This window comes from Bos indicus x Bos taurus, chromosome 6, assembly GCF_003369695.1.
Source record: "Bos indicus x Bos taurus breed Angus x Brahman F1 hybrid chromosome 6, Bos_hybrid_MaternalHap_v2.0, whole genome shotgun sequence".
In the NCBI taxonomy this organism is placed as follows: Eukaryota; Metazoa; Chordata; class Mammalia; order Artiodactyla; family Bovidae; genus Bos; species Bos indicus x Bos taurus.
The window spans coordinates 111,763,392-111,784,182 of NC_040081.1; the positions used below are offsets into that span (position 1 = coordinate 111,763,392).

At 40.9% G+C, this 20,791-nt stretch overlaps 1 long non-coding RNA gene across 2 annotated transcripts in view; it reads left to right on the forward strand.

Annotated features, from left to right (window-relative positions):
- LOC113894543 overlaps window positions 1–20,791 on the forward strand; it is a 45,413-nt gene that overhangs the window by 19,634 nt on the left and 4,988 nt on the right. Inside the window, exon 4 of one of the 2 annotated variants that reach the window (XR_003511613.1) lies at window positions 15,573–15,660. This is a non-coding gene — a long non-coding RNA (uncharacterized LOC113894543). Of the gene's footprint in view, window positions 1–9,973; window positions 10,347–15,572; window positions 15,661–20,791 lie in introns of those variants that run through there. The other variant, XR_003511614.1, reaches the window with a different exon arrangement.

Below are 20,791 nucleotides of genomic sequence, written 5' to 3' on the forward strand. Positions count from 1 at the left end.
TGCAGCACAAGCCTTTAGGACTGCGGAGCAAAACCTGCCACCTTCTGTGAATAACTACCCTCCTTTTGAGGAGCAGCTCTTGGCCTGCTACTGGGTCTTGTGTGCATGTATGCGCAGTCGCGCAGTCGCTCAGTCCAACTTTTTTGTGACCCCATAGGCTGTAACCCACCAGGCTCCTCTGTCCATGGGATTCTCCCAGATGGAATACTGGAATGGGTTGCCATTTCCTCCTTCAGGGGATCTTCCTGACTCAGGAATCAAAGCTTTGTCTCTGGCATCTCCTGCATTGGCAGGTGGATGGGGCTTCCCTGGTGGCTCAGAGGGTAAAGAAGCCTACAATGCAAGAGACATGGGTTTGATCCCTGGATCAAGAAGGTCCCTTGGAGTAGGAAAAGGCAGCCCACTCTGGTATTCTTACTTGAAAAATCCCATGGACTGAGGAGCTGTCTAACTCTCAAGCCTGAGAGAAGGACATATGCAAAGTCACAGAAGAAGGCAGAGGGCAATGAGAAACTTCAAATGCCTAAAGAATGAGCACAGCAAAAGAACACAAGCAAAAAATTAAGGAGGCAAAGGAGACAACATTATTCACATACAGTTTCTGGCATGAAATAACAGAAATGGTATGAAAATGGTATTATTTTAAACCATATACTGCTTTCTGGTTCCATTGATTAAAAAAAAAATACAGGATGTCTTATTGGTGATGGATGATTCAATTCAATGATCCAGGCTATAGTCAGACGCCTACAGTGTTTAGGGGCTTCCCTCATATCCCACTTGGTAAAGAATTCGGGAGCAATGCAGGAGACCCTGGTTTGATTCCTGGGTTGGGAAAATCCACTGGAAAAGGGATAGGCTACCCACTCCAGTATACCTGGGCTTCCCTGGTGTTTCAGCTGGGAAAGAATCCACCTGCAATGCGGGAGACATGGGTTCGATCCCTGGGTTGGGGATATCCCCTGGAGAAGGGAAAGGCTACCCAATCCAGTATTCTGGCCTGGAGAATCCCATGGACTGTCCATGGGGTCACAAAGAGTGGGACACGACTGAGCGACTTTCGCTTTTACTTTTCAGTGTTTAGGGTTGAGCACCGAGGGTCGCAAGATGAATGCCCTCAAGGAACTTACAAGGTTGCTGTGTGATGCACAATGGAATTACTGAATGGTCAGGATAGCATTGGAGGGCACTGGGAGGATGGAGTAATTCATTCCAGTCCCTGGGAACTAGGGAGTCTTCCCATAACAGTGAGCACAACTCTATGGGTCTTTTCATATTGGAAGCATCATATACACTCTTACTCATTTCTTGTACTGAAACTGCAGCTCCCTTTCCCTGGAAGAGTTGCTCAAGAACTGGCCAAGCGTTGCAGAAAGGAATCAAGTGAGATATCACCTGAAAAAGTAGACAAAAATCTCATAGCTGTTTCTCATATTATGCACACGTGCATGTGTGCTAAGTCATTTGGGTCACGTCTGACTCATTGCAACCTTAGGGACTGTAGCCCACCAGGCTCCTCTGTCCATGGGCTGCTCCAGGCAACAATACTGGTGTGGGTCACCATGTCCTCCTCCAGGGGATCTTCCTGACCCAGGGATCAAACCCACGTCTCTTATGTCTCCTGCATTGGCAGGCAGATTCTTTACCACTAGTGCCACCTGGGAAGCCTTATATTACATACACTATATCTAAATAAGACTGAAGGATCCTTTTCAAGTTATTTAATAGTTTTCTAATTATAATTGTAGTAATGGTCATTACAGGATTTTTTTTGTTTTTGTTTAAAGGGTTGTATACTCTTCTCTGTATTATACGGCTTTCGTTTTGAAGTATAGTTGATTTGCTGTGCTAGTTTCAGGAATACAGCAAAGCGCTTCAGTTACATGTACATAACAAATACATACGTTCTTTTTCAGATTTTTTCCATTATAGGTCATTACAAGATACTGAATATAGTTCCCTGTACTATATAGTAGGTCCTTGCCATTTATCATCTCACATAGAACATTTTAAATATTAAGAAAATTAGAAGACAATAAAGAGGAAATTGGAAACCAGTAATTCTACCACCCAGAGAAATCATCACTAACACTTTGACATATTTTTTCCTGCTATTGTTTATGCATATGTAGATTATCTTTATATATGACTGAGATAGGGCTTCCCTGGTAGCTCAGCTGGTAAAGAATCCTCCTGCAATGCAGGAGACCTCAGTCTGATTGCTGGGTTGGGAAGATCCCCTGGAGAAGGGCATGGCAACCCACTCCAGTATTCTTGCCTGGAGAATCTCCATGGCCAGAGGAGCCCAGGGACAGACTGAACACTGGTGAGCTACAATCTATGTGGTCTCAAAGAGTCAGATCTGACTGAGCAACTAAGCACGGCAGAGCACAGCACAACTGAGATTATGTATAAAAGTTTGTATCTTTTTCACATATATATGACCATTTTTGTATATCATTAATATTAATGTATTTTCTTATTCACTAATCTTACAATATTCTAGTTTATGAGGTTATCATGATTGATTGAAACATTTTCTTATTACTGGATTTTTAGGAAATTTCCAATCACTTGCTTTTTGAGTAACACTGAGATGAGTATTCATTGTAAATCTTCAACCTTTATATGGTTTCCTTTAGGCTAGGTCCTCTGAGATACAGACACAAGACAGGATTAGAAATGTAGGAGATTTATTAGGGGAAGCGCCTGAGGGAAAATGAGGAGGGAGCTGGCAGGAGGCAGGGAAGAGCTATGCCAACAAGTTCATTGGACCTTGCCTGCGAACGTGCTCAGTAGTATCCAACTTTGTGACCCCATAGACTGTGTAGCCTGGAGGCTCCTCTGTCCATGGGATTTTCCAGGCAAGAGTATGGGTGGTGGTGGTAGTGGTTTCGTCGCTAAGTCGTCTCCGACTCTTGCGGCCCCAAGGATTGTAGCCTGCCAGGCTCCTCTGTCCGTGGGATTCTCCAGGAAAGAATAGGGGAGTGGGTTGCCATTTCCTCCTCTAAGGAATCTTCCCGACCCAGCGATAAATAGCAAGGACCTACTATATAGTACAGGGAACTATATTCAAAGCCATGCCTGCATTGGCCAGTGGATTCTTTACCAGTGAGCCACCTGGTAAGCCCCTCAATGAACCCAACTGAAACCAAAGTTGCCAGCAGAGAAGTCCCCCCATCTCCTTGCAGGAGCATCCTCCGTATGTATCTCTGCTGCTCTCAGCCATTGGCTGGCGCCGCCCACGGCCGGGGGCGGGGCCTGGCTGGGCAGCAATGGTGGATCTAGAGTACCGCTGCTGGGGCTGTCAATCAATTCTGCTCCTGGCATTCAGAGAGCTGAGAGGCTGAGAGGGACCTCGTCATGGCTGCCATGGGAGACAGTCCCATGAGCAGTCTAAAAGTAAACCCACTTTCAAGCTTTCTGCATAATATTAAAAATTATTTTCCTATTTGTTAAACATTCTGCATTATGAATACCAAATATTTTATATATATAAAAAAACCTCCACAACGTCTCTAATTTTAGGACCACGTCTTCCTTCTCAGAGACGCCCTTTATGGTTGGATTCTTGACACCTCTTAGCAAAGTCCTTGCCATCTTCTGACCGTTCTCTCTGCTTCTAGACATTTTGTTAATGTTTCCAGGTTCACATTCTGAAGTACTGCCCGTCAGGACTTCAACTTCTCTCTTTTGGGAGGTGGAGGCGGGGCACACCATTCAACCTGTAATGTTGGGATACTATAGAAAATTTCCCCAGTGAACAGGAAGAAGATAATAACATTAGTTTTAAGTAAAAGCTAAATGTATTCCATTTAAAGTATTGTTTATTCTAAGATTATGTCTCCCTATCCTTTCAGTATTAAAACATTATTTGTTTAGTAAGTGATAGAATAAATAATATAGGACTCTTTTTTTCAGAGGAAAGAAATGAAATGCTGGCCAATTTTACAAACATGTTTGAAATTCTACATATTCAAAAAAGAATTAACTCCAAAATCTGCTGCTTACATGACCTTATTAGGAAAACAAATTGCCTTGGTGTCTAAGAAAAATGTATTCTCTGTGTTTAATTTATACCTGAACATTAACTAATGCCAAAGTAGGAGTTTTAAAGGATTAAAGATAAAACAAATAATTATCTCATTTATTTCTTAGTAATATAATTTTGGAAAAATCTTCCTAAAATTATTATATACAAATTTTTAGTGATAATGATGGGCTTGAGAAATCTTTACTATTTTGGGGAATCATTTTGTAACACATAGACATAGCTTTTGAAAATTAGGTTCTAAGTTCAAATTATTTCAAGACTTGATTATCATAGTTGTCAGGACTGAAAAATTGCTTTGGAAAAGCACATATCATGCAATATGTATTTGGGAAGATGTTTATGGTTATTGATAACAGATACACAAATTCATATTTTAAATAGCATTCTTGATAATGTCATATTTGGAGTTGGGCAGATGAGCCATCTTATTATTTTTAAACCCTATGTATTTATCTTGATTTGTGGATTCAATAAGGTGACAGTGTAAATTCCATGAAATATTACTAAAGCTAAATTCCTTTCGTATTTTTGGTTAAAATTAGAAAATCACGGAAGGGACCAGCGGTGGAAGATAAACTCAGTGGCAAAGGTGGGATGAGAACAGCTCATTTGCATATTTGCAAAATCTCTCTGCACCATGAGCATTTTAATTGCTGGTGAAAAAATAGCCATTTTTACAGTGGACCTGGCGCGTGTCATGTTAATCAAGGGATCACAGTCTGCGTTAAGAGTAATAAGACACACTGACATAGTGTACCAAGTGATACGATGTACTGAGAAGGGCATATCACTTCTACGAAGTTCTTGCCAAAAAGTGGAAAACCTTAGACAGATCACGAGAAAATATTAGATAGACTTAAACTGAAGGACAGTCTACCAAATGAGTGATCACTAGTCTTTAAAGCTGAAAAACAAAGACTGGAAACCATTAGAGATTGAAGAAGACTAAGGAGACGTAACAACTAAATTAATAACTGGATTTGGATATATTAAAAAAAAATTCTTTAGTAGTGAAACTGGAAAAATTCAGATTAGGGCTGTAGAATAGGTGATGGTATTTTAACAGTGTAGTTTCCTGGTTTAGATCACTGCAATATGATTCTGTAAGTGTTAATATTAGGTGAAGCTAGGTAGAGCATATATAAGAATTCTCTGCATTATTTTTGCAACTTTTCTCTAACTGTATTTTTTTAATTAAAAAGAATAAATATAATAATAGAATTTGAATCATTACTTTCCAATACCTGGAGGAATTTTTGCCTCATCCATGAAAGAGATCTTGCTATGTAAAATTCTCAAGCTGTATTTTCTGCTCCAAACTATGCTTCTGTGCACCTATGCTTTTCCATCAGCTACTTTTACCATCAGGAGTTCACTCCAGCACATTTGACTGCATCCTGGGTGTAAAGGCAACTGATGCTCACAGTTGTTGAACTGAATGCCATCATTACCAACCTACCTCTCCTTCTAGGTGATTGAGTTCAGTTCAGTTCAGTCGCTCAGTCATGTCTGACTCTTTGCATCCCCATGGACTGCAGCACGCCAGCTTCCCTATTCATCACCAACTCCCGGAGCTTACTGAAATTCATGTCTATTGAGTCGGTGATGCCATCCAATCATCTCATCTTCTGTGGTCTCCTTCTCCTCCCACTTTCAATCTTTCCCAGCATCAGTGTCTTTTCAAATGAGCAAGTACTTTGCATCAGGTGGCCAAAGTATTGGAGTTTCAGCTTCAGCACCCGTCTTTCCAATGAAAACTCAGGACTGATTTCCTTTAGGATGGACTGGCTGGATCTCCTTGCAGTCCAGGGGACTCTCAAGAGTTTTATCCAACACCACAGTTCAAAAGAATCAATGCTTTGGTGCTCAGTTTTCTTATAGTCCAACTCTCACATCGATACATGACGAACACTTTCACAGCATCACCTTTTAGGATTTAAAACAGCTCAACTGGAATTCCATCACCTCCACTAGCTTTGTTTGTAGTGATGCTTCCTAAGGCCCACTTGACTTTGCATTCCAGGATGTCTGGCTCTAGGTGAGTGATCACACCATCGTGATTATCTGGGTCATGATCTTTTTTGTATAGTTCTTCTGTGTATTCTTGCTACCTCTTCTTAATATTGTCTGCTTCTGTTAGGTCCATATGATTTCTGTCCTTTATTTTGCCCGCTTTTGCATGAAATGTTCCCTTGGTATCTCTAATTTTCTTGAGGAGATCTCCAATCTTTCCCATTCTATTGTCTTCCTCTATTTTTTTGCCCTGATCACTGAGGAAGGCTTTCTTATCTCTCCTTGCTATTCTCAGGATCTCTGCATTCAAATGGGTATATTTTTCCTTTTCTCCTTTGCTTCTGGCTTCTCTTCTTTTCACAGCTATTTGTAAGGCCTCCTCAGACAACCATTTTGCCTTTTTGCATTTCTTTTTTTGGGGGATGGTCTTGATCCCTGCCTCCTGTACAATGTCCTCTGTTCATAGTTCTTCATGCACTCTGTCTATCAGATCTAATTCCTTGAATCTATTTGTCACTTCCACTGTATAAACATAAGGGATTTGATTTAGGTCATCCTGAATGGTCTAGTAGTTTTCCCTACTTTTTTCAATTTAAATCTGAATTTGGCAATAAGGAGTTCATGATCTGAGCCACAGTAAGCTCCCAGTCTTGTTCTTGCTGACTGTATAGAGCTTCTCCATCTTTGGCTGCAAAGAACATAATCAATCTGATTTCAGTGTTGACCATCTGGTGATGTCCATGTGTGGAGTCTTCTCTTGTGTTTTTGGAAGAGGGTGTTTGCTATGACCACTGTGTTCTCTTGGCAAAACTCTATTAGCCTTTGCCCTGCTTAATTTTGGACTCCAAGGCCAAAATACCTGTTATTCCAGGTATTTCTTGACTTTCTACTTTTGCGTTCCAGTCCCCTATAATGAAAAGGACATCTTTTTTGAGGTGTTAGTTCTAGAAGGTCTTGTAGGTCTTCATAGAACCGGTCAACTTCAGCTTCTCCAGCATTACTGGTTGGGGCATAGACTTGGATTACCGTGATATTGAATGGTTTCCCTTGGAAACGAACAGAGATCATTCTGTCATTTCTGAGATTGCATCCAAGTACTGCATTTCAGACTCTTTTGTTGACTATGAATGCTACGCCATTTCTTCTAAGGTCATCTTTCTAAAGGTCATCTGAGTTAAATTCCCCCATTCCAGTCCGTTTTAGTTCATTGATTCCTAAAATGTCAATGTTCACTCTTGCCATCTTCTGTTTGACCACTTCCAATTTGCCTTGATTCATGGACCTAACATTCCAGGTTCCTGTGCAATGTTGCTCTTTACAGCATCGGACCTTGCTTCCATCACCAGTCACATCCACTACTCGTTGTTGCTTTTGCTTTGGCTCTATCTCTTCAATCTTTCTGGAGTTATTTCTCCACTGATCTCCAGAAGCATATTGGGCACCTACCGACCTGGGGAGTTCATCTTTCAGTGTCCTATCTTTTTGCCTTTTCATACTGTTCCTGGGGCTCTCAAGGCAAGAATACTGAAGTGGTTTGCCATTCCCTTCTCCAGTGGACCACATTTTGTCAGAACTCTCCACCATGACTCTTTCATCTTGCGTGGCCCTAGACAGAATGGCTCATAATCGAATTGAGTTAGACAAGGCTGTGGTCCATGTGATCAGATTGGTTAGTTTTCTGTGATTGTGGTTTTCATTCTGTCTGTCTTCTGATGGAGAAGAATATGAGGCTTATGGAAGTTGAACTTCTTCTAAAATGTTCTCTCAGATGTATGGTGAGCCCTAATTAAACTTGCCAAAAACCCATAGACAAAGGACAGGTCCTGTATTCTGACATTTCTTTTGAAGTTGAAGAAATACATTCCAAGATGTCAAATAATTTGCACCCTTTTGAGTAACTGACTCAGGCTTGTCTGTTTCACACTAAAGGAACATTTGCTCTGGCTCTTCTCCTTAGCCACATCCCTAAATTTAGTAGCTATAAAAGTATCGTTCTGCAACATATTCATCATGGTGCCCAAGCTGAGTTATCTAAATCAGCATCAATGCTAAAGTCTGTGCAGAAGACTGGGCTGACTGTGTTCTTACTCAAGAGTGTTCTTTTTAAGTAGGTCATTGTGATGGTTAATTTTATCTTTCAGCTTGCCTAGGAGACAGTATACCCAGATATATAATTAAACTTTATTCTCTGTGTTTCTGTAAGGCTGTTTTTAATTGAGATTAACGTTTATGTTGGTGGACTTTGAGTAAGGCAGATTGCCCTCTGTGATGACAGAGTGGGCCCTGTCCAATCAGTTGAAGACCTCAATAGAACAAGAGATTGGCCTAGGTGGCTCAGCGGTAAAGAGTCCACTTGTCAGTGCAGGAGACATGGGTTCAGTCCCTGGGTGGGGAAAATCTGCTGGAGGAGGACATGGCAACCCACTCCAGTATTCTTGCCTGGAGAACCCCATGGACAGAGGAGCCTGGTGGGCTACAATTCATGGAGCCGCAAAAGAGTTGGACGCATCTGAAGTGACTTAGCACACATGTGTGCAAGTGAGAGAGAATTCTCCAGTAGACTTGCTGCCTTTGGACGACATCTGCAACACCATCTCTTTCTGCCTGAGAGGGATCTATATCTATCTCTATCTCTGCGTGTGTACGTGCTTTGTCACTTCAGCTGTGTCTGACTCTTTGCAATCCTAATGACCACAGCCCGCCAGGCTCCTCTGTCCATGGGATTCTCCAGGCAAGAGTAGTGGAATGGATAGCCATGCCCTCCTCCAGGGGATCTTTCCAACCCAAGGATCGAAACTGAACCGCATGTCTCTTAGGTCTCCTACACTGGCAGGCAGGTTCTTTACCACTAGCACCACCTGGGAACCCCATCTCTAACTCTACATCTGTCTATAGCTGTAGATGTCCCACTGGCTGTCTGGAGAACCAGAGTTCTGATAGAGGCTAATAGACTTGTCCTGTGTGTTCTCGTTTGTTTTCTCTTTTTTGTGGTGTGCTGTGTCGTATGTGGGATCTTAGGTCCCCAACCAGGGATCAAGCTTGTGCCCCCTGCAGTGGAACCATAGAGTCTTAACCACCGCACCACCAGGGAAGTCCATCCTAAGTGTTCTTTATATAAATGGGTTCCCTGGTCGTTTGCCTCTTGCCCACCACAGTCATTTGGGGGAGAGGCCAGAGGGCAGTATAGTTGGGGTATCTCCAAGTTTATCTATAATTACCTCATGATACTGGTACACATTCCATTGATTAACTTTGAAGCTTCCGCTTTGAAAATGGAAAATACATTTCTACATGCAAGGAAATGGCTGAAATATTGACTAATGTGCTTTAAATGTAGACTCCTCCTGGTCTACTGGTCATTTATTGGCTAAACATCCAGTTAGCACTAGCAACGTTTAACAAAAATAGGAAAGAAACTGTAGGTTGTCACTTACTTTTCCACTCCCAGGATGGGTATGGGTTACTTCTTCTCTCCCGGTCATGGAATAATTTTAATTTTGCCTGTGGTGTATTTACTGCAGCAGTGTATTTCCTAAGACAATTAAGAAATTTTGGCAGCCCTTTTTAGTCCCCCCATAAATGGTAACAGTGTTTTCTTAGAATTCCCCTTTGTGTCAAGCTTCAATAGTCAACGTGGTCAGTGACCCAGATCTCAGATCACATTCCCTTGAGAGGCGTATATTCTTCTGAGCTTAAAATCTTAAAGACATTTTTCTTTCACCATTAAGGTCCTCTTACCAAATTCTTTGTTTCAGCTTCTGCTACATTATGATCTAAGAATCCCAATTATTTTGCTTGATGGGAATTTTAATGCATCAGTTTCAGGAGCTTTAAAAATAAGTTCATTGTCTACTGGAACCTAATTTGATTACTCTTTTTTTCCCCCCTAACATGGTTCTTATAAAGAGGTTGAAGCCATACAATTTTGCTATTTAGAGGATTCAGCTTAAGGTAACGGTCAAGTTGAATAATTCAAGATCAAAGGGTTTGGGGCTTCCCTGGCGGTACAACAGTTAAGAATCCACCTGCCAGTGAAGAGGAAATGATTTTGATCCCTGGCCCGGGAAGATTCCACCTACCACCTGGCAACTAAGCCAATGCGGAACAACCACTGATTCTGATGCTGCAGCTACTGGAGCCTGCGTGCCTACAGTGTGGTCTGCAGCAAGAGAAGCCACCGCAAGAGAAGCCCGTGCTCGGCAATGAGGAGTAGCCTCTGCTCACTGCAACTAGAGAGAGCCTGCCTGTAGCAGTGAAGACCCAGTGCAACCAAAAAGAAATAAACAAATTTTTAAAAAAGAAAAACCAAAGCCTTATGTCATGAAACTTTTTCTGTTTTCTTCACTCACCTCCCTTTTCCTTACACTCTGCTCATGAGCATGTGGCTGGCAGCAACTTGACTCCCAGGTCCCTGGTGGTTCAGATGGTAAAGAACCTGCCTCCAATATGGAAGACCTGGGTTTGATCCCTGGATCAGAAAGATCCCCTTGGAGAAGGGAATGGCTGCCCACTCCAGTACTCTTGCCTGGAGAATTCCATGGACAGGGGAGTGTGGAAGGCTACAGTCCATGGGGTTGCAAAGTATCAGTCGTGACTGAGCAACTAACACAACATTTTATTTTATTAAGGGAAGGACGTGCCAGGGCAAGCCTGCCTGGCAGATGGGGTTCTGATTGCTCTCGGATCTATGGTTCCTCTGGCTTTTATGTGCCAGTCTCTCCTAAGGTGGCTGAAGCTCAGCCTTTCTCATTCCATTGCCTTGGGAGCACTGAAAAAATGCTAAAAGCCTAGACTTGCTGGGCCAGAGCCTTGAAGAAGTCACCAGAAGCTCCTCACAGGGTCTCTGCCACCTTGTGAGCTTCACATGGCACCCCAGTCCCGAGTATGTGCTAAGTCGCTTCAGTCATGTCCAACTCTTGTGCAATTCTACGGACTGCAGCTCTCCAGGCTCCTCTGTCCATGGGATTCTCTAGGCAAGAATACTGGAGTGGCCTGCCATGCCCTCCTGCAGGGGATCAAGGGATTTAACCCATATCTCTTACATCGAACTTGCACTGGCAAGCAGGTTCTTTACCACCTGGGAGCCCAGGACTGGGGACACAGCTTTTCTCACTTGCTATGGGAAACAATCTCTGAAAGTCATCTATAAAATTCCATGTAAGAGCCACCTTTTAAAAACGAGACATTTCTGGCCTCTTTCTTTTACCAGACACAGTCTCTTCTCCTTCTGGACATTTCCTCCTCTGTAAGCAGTTCATGGTTCAGTTGAAGGTGTTCTTCACGGGAAAGGGTGTGAACTGGGCTGCTTGCACTGTGACTGCCCCAACTCTGCCTGCCTTCCTCTAGTGGCAGCTTTGGGAATGGCAGGCACACAAATGCAAATTATAATTCCCACCACATAGTGCCCTTGTGTAAAATCTTCCAGTCTTTCCATCACTTAGAATAAAACCTCATTATTTACCAGACTGAGCAAGGCTAAGCACCATCTGGATTCCATTTACCTCAATGACCACTTCTACTTTTTTGGTTCTCTCAATACTTCCGCCTTCATTCTAACTTCAAATATTACAAACTAGCACAGGCAATGGCACCCCACTCCAGTAATCTTGCCTGGAAAACCCCATGGACGGAGGAGCCTGGTGGGCTGCAGTCCATGGGGTCGCTAAGAGTCGGACACGACTGAGCGACTTCACTTTCACTTTTCACTTTCATGCATTGGAGGAGGAAATGGCAGCCCACTCCAGTGTTCTTGCCTGGAGAATCCCAGGGACGGCAAGGCCTGGTGGGCTTCTGTCTATGGGGTCGCACAGAGTCGGACAAGACTGAAGTGACTTAGCAGCAGCAGCAGCAGCACAGAATACATCATGCAAAAAGCTGGCTGGATGAAGCACCAGCTGGAATCAAGATTGCTGGGAGAAATATCAACAGCCTCAGATATGCAGATGATACCACTCTAATGGCAGACAGTGAAGAGGAACTAAAGAGCCTCTTGATGAGGGTGAAAGAGGAGAGTGAAAAAACTGACTTCAAACTCAACATTCAAAAAACAAAGATCATGTCATTTAGCCCCATCATTTCATGGCAAACAGATGGGGAAAAAATGGAAAGTGACAGACTTTATTTTCTTGGGCTGCAAAATCAGTATGGACAGTGATCACAGCCATGAAATTAAAAGATGTTTGCTCCTTGGAAGAAAAGCTGTAAGAAACCTAGGTAGCATATTCAAAACCAGAGACACCACATTGCCAATAAAGGTCTGTATAGTCAAAGCTATGATTTGTCCACTAGTCATGTGTGGATGTGAGAACTGGACCATTAAAAAGGCTGAGCATCAAAGAATTGATGCTTTTGAACTGTGGTGCTAGAGAAGACTTTTGGGAGTCCCTTGGACTGCAAGGAGACCAAACCAGTCAATCCTAAAGGAAATCAGCCCTGAATATTCATTGGAAGGACTGATGCTGAAGCTGAAGCTCCAATACTTTGGCCACCTGATGCGAAGAGCTGACTCACTGGAAAAGACCCTGATGCTGGGAAAGATTGAAGGCGGGAGGAGAAGGGGAAGATACAGGAATGAGATAGTTGGATGGCATCACCAACTCAACGGACATGAGTTTGAGTAAACTCTGGGAAGTAGTGGAGGATCGGGAAGGTGAGCATGCTGCAGTTCACGGGGTCGCAGAGAGTCAGAAATGACTTAGTGACTCAACTGCAACAACAGCTACCCTTGGAGGCCTTCCCTCTAAGGGTGGCATGTGGTGCTAGTGGTAAAGAATCTGCCTGTCAATGCAGCAGATATAAGAGATGTGGGTTTGATCCCTGAGATGGGAAGATCTCCTGGAGGAGGAAATGGCAACCCATTCCAGTATTCTTGCTGGGGTTGCAAAAGAACCTGCAAACCACAAAGCCACCCTTAGGATTTTTGTTCTGCTTGCTTTTTACTCTCTGGGGGTATCTTTCTCATATTCTTTAAGCCCAGCTTCTTCTCATCACTCGGATTTCAGCTTAGATACAACAACCTCAGAGAAATCTCCCCTAATTGGTTACCCAGTCTTTCTTCATCATGTGGTCATATTTTATTAAGCTGAATTTTCATGGTAGTCATTGATACTTGACATTTTCTTGTTCAGTCTTGTGTTTACCTCTTTTGCAACTTAAATGTAAGATTCATTCAAGCACAGTGATTATTTTTTTACCTCTGTGTTCCCAGAATTTATAGTAGTACCTGGAACAGAGCAGAGAAAGGCTCCAGTATGCATTTATTAATGAATCAATCTTGCTACTCTCCATCCAATATCTGCAGCAGAGAATTAATCAATTGTGGTGATTTTTTTCCCCACTGCATATTATAGCATCAAAACGACAGTTTGCTGGAGATTCTGAGTTCAACCCACATGCAGAGGTAAATTCCAGATAAAGAGCTACGTGTCAAGAAATATAGAGATGATATTTAAAGGTGAAAATTCTTATAACATGGCAATAGGAAAAAATATTTCAATGACGAAAGTATTCCAGAGTCAAATATAAGACTCAGAAGCTGGTACAGAAGGGATTGTCAAGTCTGGCGATAAAATGTTAAAAGTTTGCATGGCACAGTAAACCAAGATAAACAGTAAGTGAAACATTTGATGAAAATATTTGCAAAATAAATAATGAAGGACTAATAACCTTAAGTTTTAATTGTCACAAATCAATAAGAAAAAGAAAACAATATAGAAAATAGAGATTAGATTTTCACAAACAATTCACATGATACAGATGGCCAATGATAATGGGGAAAGGCATTTAACCTTACCTAAAAGCAAGAAAATGGAAATCAGCATAGAATTTGTTTTTCCTACTAGATTAGCGAAACAAAAAAGATTCAGTGCTCTTGTGAATGTGGAGAAATGGCCAAAGTTATGAGGTAAAAAAGAGTGAAAGTGTGAGTCGCTCAGTCGTGTCCAACTCTTTGCAACCTCATGGACTGTGGCCCGCCAGGCTCCTCTCTCCATGGGATTTCCCAGGCAGGAATATTGAAGTGGGTGACATTTCCTTCTCCAGGGGGTCTTCCTGACCCAGGGATTAAACCCAGGTTTTCTGCATTCTTCACTATCTGAGTAACCAGGGAAGCCATCATGGAAAAGAGTATAAATGTGTACTGCCTTTTGAAAGGCAATTTGTTGGTACCTACATCTGGTCCCATCACTTCATGGGAAATAGATGGGGAAACAGTGGAAACAGTGTCAGATTTTATTTTTCTGGGCTCCAAAATCACTGCAGATGGTGACTGCAGCCATGAAATTAAAAGACGCTTACTCCTTGGAAGGAAAGTTATGACCAACCTAGACAGCATATTCAAAAGCAGAGACATTACTTTGCCAACTAAGGTACGTCTAGTCAAGGCTATGGTTTTTCCTGTGGTCATGTGTGGATATGAGAGTTGGACTGTGAAGAAGGCTGAGCGCTGAAGAATTGATGCTTTTGAACTGTGGTGCTAGAGAAGACTCTTGAAAGTCCCTTGGATTGCAAGGAGATCCAACCAGTCCATTCTGAAGGAGATCAGCCCTGGGATTTCTTTGGAAGGAATGATGCTAAAGCTGAAATTCCAGTACTTTGGCCACCTCATGCAAAGAGTTGACTCATTGGAAAAGACTCTGATGCTTGGAGGGATTAGGGGCAGGAGGAGAAGGTGACGACAGAGGATGAGATTGCTGGATGGCATCACTGACTCGATGGACGTGAGTCTGAGTGAACTCTGGAAGTTGGTGATGGACAGGGAGGTCTGGCGTGCTGCGATTCATGGGGTCGCAAAGAGTTGGACATGACTGAGCGACTGAACTGAACTGAACTGAACCAAAATATACTGCATGTGACAATAATTTCATACTTGTGAATTTATAATAATTGACATTTCTTTGAATGAGACTGAGATTAAGTACTTTTCATGTTAATTACTCATCTCTATATTATTCTGTTCTGAACCTGCTAGTTTATGGCCATGACCTACTTTGCTACCATCAGATTGTTAGCTGAGAAAGATTTGGAGGTTCAGAGAAACACAAAAAGGGCATAAAAATTTACTTCTTCACACACTGATCACTGAACTCCTTTACCTTTTCCCTTTCAGTACTGGAGCCAGTTGTACTGAAACAATCATATAATGACAATTGTTTCTCAGCAGTGGCCCCATCCTAGAAGCTTGCATCCCTCATAACTTTAAAAAGGATAAAATGATTGCAGTCACATGCTCAAGAATTGTAATCCATCATGCATGTTTTAATTCAATGAGTAAATATTTATTGACAGGGCTTCCTTGGTGGCTCAGTTGGTAAAGAGTCTGCCTACAATGCAGGAGACCTGGGTTCAATCTCTGAGTCGAAAAGATCCCCTGGAGAAGGGAATGGCAATCCACTCCAGTGTTCTGGCCTGGAGAATCCCCTGGAGAGAAGAGCCTGGTGGGCTACAGTTCATGGGATCACAAAGAGTCAGATACATCCGAGTGACTAACACTTTCACTTTCTTCCAGGTACTGATTTAACCATCCTTCTTCAGCCCTTTTGCTCTCTCTTATAAAACATTACAAGCCCTTCAGAAGCAATGACAGAGGAACGGAGGTGAGTGATCAGGGACCACAAAAAAGATGCCTGAGTGAGCATGCAGTGACATCTGAGCCAGAAGGAAACTTCTGTTATTAAACATTTTTAAAGCAGAACCTCAAAAACTCTAAAATCGTTCATGTATTGTTCAGTCAAGAAAATAAAAATTAACAAGATGCAATGTGTAGAATGTTTCCACTTTTGATAAAAAGTATAAATATATATGGACTTTTATACATATTTATGAATATATATGCATATTTATAGGACTGAATCTGACCAGAAAATGTTCTGGATACCCCAAATTAATTTTCTTAAATGGTGGCAGTTCAGACTACTTACTTTCATTTCTCTTTTTATTATTTTGGTTTTCTAAATTTCTGCTACCAATACAGAGTACCCCAATAATCTCAGAAATTAAAAAAAAAAATCCCTTATCATGAGCATGAGTAGTTAAAAGTGAGTTCTATTAAAAATGTTGTTTTCTTAAAATTCTTTGTCACTTCCTAAAATTATGAATTGTAATTCATAATTATAATTCATAATTTTTATGTTTAAAATCCATAATTTTATGTAAAGTCTCTTAGCTACTCTAAGCCTTAGTTTCTTCACTTGAAAAGAGCAATAATAAGTAATGCATATGTGTGTGCTAAGTTGCTTCAGTTGTGTCCAACACTTTGAGACCATAGACTGCAGCCCGCCAGGCTCCTCTGTCCGTGGGATTCTCCAGGCAAGAATACTGGAGTGGGTTGCCATGCCCTCCTCCAGGGGATCTTACCCACCCAGGGATCAAACCCTGATGTCTTACATCTCCTGCTTTGGCAGTCAGTTTCTTTACCAGTAGTGCCACCTGGGAAGTCCCAGTAAGTAAAAACTACTCCCATGGACTCTTAAGCTTGAATTCAATAGTATCAAGTAGGAAAAGCCCCTAGAACCAAGCTTCAGGTTTAGTAAATATCTCAGTGTTAGTTCATTTCCTTTATGTTAAAGTCCTATAAACATTAGGGTCTCTAAAAGCCATAATAATACACCCAGGAGTTTCCAGAATAGTCCCAGTTTCAAATATTCCATCCTATCGTCAGACAATGTTTGTTGGTTTTTATTTCAGATTCATGATTTTCATTAGGCTCATGAATTTTTGGTCATCTTATCACAATATCTAATAGTTTTGAGCACTTACTATGTCTATCCAATCTGAAATGAGAAAAAATAGCTTTGAGAGCATGACGCATGGCTGCCTGAAGCTTTCAGCCTCGTTCATAGCCAAAGCCTCTTATACAGTTAACTGGAATGTTATCTGCCTTCCTTAATGGATAGGCAGCCTTAGTTAATTGGAATGGTAAAACTGCTCTTCAATGAATATGTATTTTTCAATCCCAGTGATACTAAGAATTAAATATAAAAAGGAAAAGTCCTAAATGCACTTTATAAAGTAAGTATGACATTGATACTGAAAATTCATAAAATTATTCAAAAAGTTAAAAAAAGAAAAATAAGTATTCACACTAAAAATTTTCAATGAAATATTAGCAAACAGTCCACTAGAACTATACATTAAAAGCATGTGTCCTTTTTTTGAGGAATGTAAAAGTGGCTCATTATTAAGAGTTATCTTTATAAAATTCATCAAATTAAAACACCTGAGAGAAAAATCATGATTATATACCAGAGATGCAGAAAGAACATTGCCGAAATCCATTTACAGATTTTAAACATTGATATATTAAATTAAAAAAAAATGATAAAGTAAGAATTATTAGATATTTCCTTATCATATGTAAAAATTAATGTTTTTGTTGTTATTTAGTTGCTCAGTCATGCCCAACTCCTTACGACCCCAAACACTGTATTTCCCAAGCAAGAACTCTGGAGTGGGTTGCCATTTCCTTCTCCAGGGGTTCTTCCCAACCCAGAGATCAAACCCACGTCTCCTGAATTGGGAGGCAGATTCTTTACCACTGAGTCACCAGGGAAGCAAAAATTACATACATAACCTTAATAATAAAGCCAGAGATTTTCACTAAAATTAGCCTTGAAAAGAGTGATATCCATCATCTTCATATAAATACCTTCATGTAATCCATTGTATGTAACATTTATAATGACTAATACTTCCAACAAAGTGTTACATAGCAATGAATTTCACTCTTCTTGTTCCAGCTTCCTGAGGAGTGGAAGAACCTGATTTTGTTGCTAAGGTTGTGTGTGCTATTTTTATATTAGTTATATAATAAAACAGAATATTAATATAACAGAGGCATTAAGATAATATGTGAGAGTAAAGTGTTAGTTACTCAGTCCTGTCTGACTCTTTTGCAACCCCAAGGACTGCAGCCTGCCAGGCTCCTCTGTCCATGGAATTCTCCAGGCAAGAATACTGGGGTGAATAGCCATTCCTTTCTCTAGGGGAATGGCTTTATATAATTAATATCCTTTAATATCTTAAATAAAACTCCCAAAGTAGACTTAAACTCTACTGTTCCTATATAGAGAGGCTATTTTTGCCTGTCAACTTACAAAGATAATACAACCCCAGTAGAAATATCAGCTGATTTTTTTCTGAAACCATACAAGTGGATTACAAATTCCATTTGAAACTATAAACAAACAAGAATAGCCCCAGAAAAACCCTGACACTGAGGAACTCCATGGATGGTAATCCTATCATATATGGAAACCTACTACCAAGCTTTGGTATATCTAAAATTGGTGAATAGACAGGCACATCAATGAAGCAAAGAGAAAACAAAGAAACAGACAAAAATTACAGCTGTAAATTTAGTATGTGATACAGATAGCTTCTCAAATGAGTGGAGGAGAGATTGACTTTTTGATAAGTAACATCAGGATCATTGGATAATCAGATGAAAAAGATAACCATGTATCAATTTCTTCCACCATACACCAGAATGGATTTCAGATGGATAAGATATTTAAGTGTGAAAAAATTAAAACACAAGCACTGAACAAAACCATGAGTGAATTCCACTACAATTTAGGGTTAGAAAAATGTTCTTATTATTCAAAATCCAAAAGAACTATAAATAAATGTCAAACTATAAAAAGAAAAAACAAGTTTTCGTGTTAAAGATGCCAAAAGCAAAGGGGGAAAAGTCAAACTGGGAAAATATTAACTCCTTGGTTGTGATGGTTTAGTTGCTAAGTCATGTCCGACTGTTGAGATTTCATGGACTGTAGCCTGCCAGGCTCCTCTGTCCATGGGATTTTTCCAGGCAGGAATATTGGAGTGGTTTTCCATTTCCTTCTCCAGGGGATCTTCCCGACTCAGGAAATGAACCCATGTCTACTACACTGCAGGCAGATTCTTTACCATTTGAGCTACCAGGGAAGAATCATTAACTCCTTGTAGAACAACAAATATATATTTATAAACATTGCTAACATACATTTGTTGTTGTTGAGTTGCTCAGTCATGTCTGACTCCTTGCAACCCCATGGACTGCCACATGCTAGGCTTCCCTGCCCTTCACCATCTCCCCGAGTTTGCTCAAATTCATGTGCATTGAGTCCATGATGCCATCCAACCATCTCATTTTCTGTTGTCCCCTTCTCCTCCTGCCTCCAATCTTTCCCAACATCAAGGTCCTTTCCAATAAGTCAGCTCTTTACATTAGGTGGCCAAAGTACTGGAGCTTCAGCTTCAGCATGAATCCTTCCAATGAATATTCAGAATTGATTTCCTTTAGGATGGACTGGTTTGATCTTCTTGCAGTCCAAGAGACTCTCAAGAGTCTTCTCCAACACCACAGTTCAAAAGCATCCTGTGGTGGATTCATTTTGATATTTGGCAAAACTAATACAATTATGTAAAGTTTAAAAATAAAATTAAAAAACAAAAAAAAACAAAAACATCAGTTCTCCGGTGCTCAACCTTATTTATGGTAGAATTCTCACATCCATACATGACTACTAGAAAAGCCATAGCTTGACTATATGGACCTTTATCAGCAAAGTAATGTCTCTGCTTTTTAATATGCCGTCTAGGTTGGTCAAAATTTTTCTTCCAAGGAGCAAGAGTCTTTTAATTTCATGGCTGTAGTCACCATCTGCAGTGATTTTAGAGCTCAAGAAAGTAAAGTCTGTCACTGTTTCCATTGTTTCCCCATCTATTTGCCATGAAGTGATGGGACCGGATGCCATGATCTTCATTTTTTGAATGTTGGGTTTTAAGCCAGCTTTTTCACTCTCCTCTTTCACCGTCATCAAGAGGTTCTTCAGTTCCTCTTCACTTTCTGCCATAATCTTCATTTTCTGAATGTTGAGCTTCAAACCAACTTTTTCACTCTCCTCTTTCACTTTCATCAAGAGGCTTTTGAGTTCCTCTTCACTTTCTGCCATAAGGGTGGTGTCATCTGCATATCTGAGGTTATTGATATTTCTCCCGGCAATCTTGATTCCAGCTTGTGCTTCATCCAGCCCAGCATTTTGCATGGTGTACTCTGCATATAAGTTAAATAAGCAGGGTGACAATATATAGGCTTGACGTACTCCTTTCCCAATTTTGAACGTCAGCTAACATACATAGAATTACAAAAAAAAAATTTGTAAATACCTACAGTTTACAGAAAACAAGCTAGAGAATAAACAAATGACTCACAGAAAAATAAATATAAATGACTTGATTATGTTGCTGTTCAGTTACAAAGTCACATCCGACTCTTTGTGACCCAGTGAACTGCAACATGCCAGGCTTCTCTGTCCTCTGCTATATCCCAGAGTTAGCTTATATTCATGTCCATTGAGTTGGTGATGCTATCTAATTATCTCATCCTCTGCCATCCCTTTCCTTTCCTGCCCTTAGTCTCTCCCAGCATCGGAGTGTTTTCCAATGAGTCACCTCTTCACATCAGGTGATCCAAAGTATTGGAGCTTTAGCTTCAGCATCAGTCCTTCCAATGAATATTCAGGGTTGCTTTTCTTTAGGATTGACTCGATCATGTGAATGTTCAATTTCACTCATGAAAAAAGAGATCTGCTTCAGATTGACTGAGATGTCTTTTCTTAACTACTAGGCAGCAAATTCAAACTTTCTTCTGAGTTTTTGGTAAAAATCCTATGGTGGTGGTTTAGTAGCTAAGTTGTGTCTGACTCTTGTGATCCCAGGACTGTAGCCCACCAGGCTCCTCTG